The following is a 639-nucleotide window of genomic DNA, read 5'->3' as shown; positions in this document are numbered from 1 at the left end:
AGCTATAAGCTATAAGCTATAAGCGAAGACATTTCGGGATGGACGGCTTGAGGCCATCTCCAAACAGTCCCTAAACTTTTTTTGGAGTGGCGCGCCTCATGGCTAAGACGTAGTGGCTCCTACAAGAAAATTCCAGAAATGCTGTCAATCAGCGATGACGCGCTCGCTCGTTGGCCGCTACGCGATGAAGGGGAATACTGCCGAGTATAGCGTTATGTCTACCATAACCCGTATGATACAGGCGGTATGTTCCGCTTCACTACACTATCTACCGCCTGTACGCGAGCTAAACCCTGTGGTAGTGGCCGGTACCCCCCGGGTAGTGGCCGTGCCAGTTTTTACACGTAGCTAAGAAGATACTCGAAAAGCAGGAACAGCAACAAAAACTCGCCCCTGCCGCGCAGCGCGGCTCTGCAGCAGCAGCAGCAGCAGCAAATGCCCCCACCGAAGGCCGAGCCGGTGTGTGACGAAAACTGCGCGATGTTACGCTTCCCGCTATACGGATTTGCGCGCCCGCCCTCCTTCGGCGCGCGAATCCGTAGAGCGGGCAGCGCGGGATGCTGCGACACACCGAGGTCGCGATACACACCGCGGTCGCGTAAAGACATGTAATATGCAGGTACAACTTCAGTATTAAGG

Source organism: Priapulus caudatus, unplaced genomic scaffold, assembly GCF_000485595.1.
Source record: "Priapulus caudatus unplaced genomic scaffold, Priapulus_caudatus-5.0.1 Scaffold793, whole genome shotgun sequence".
Classification (NCBI taxonomy): Eukaryota; Metazoa; Priapulida; class Priapulimorpha; order Priapulimorphida; family Priapulidae; genus Priapulus; species Priapulus caudatus.
Note: the sequence above shows the minus strand (reverse complement) of the source record.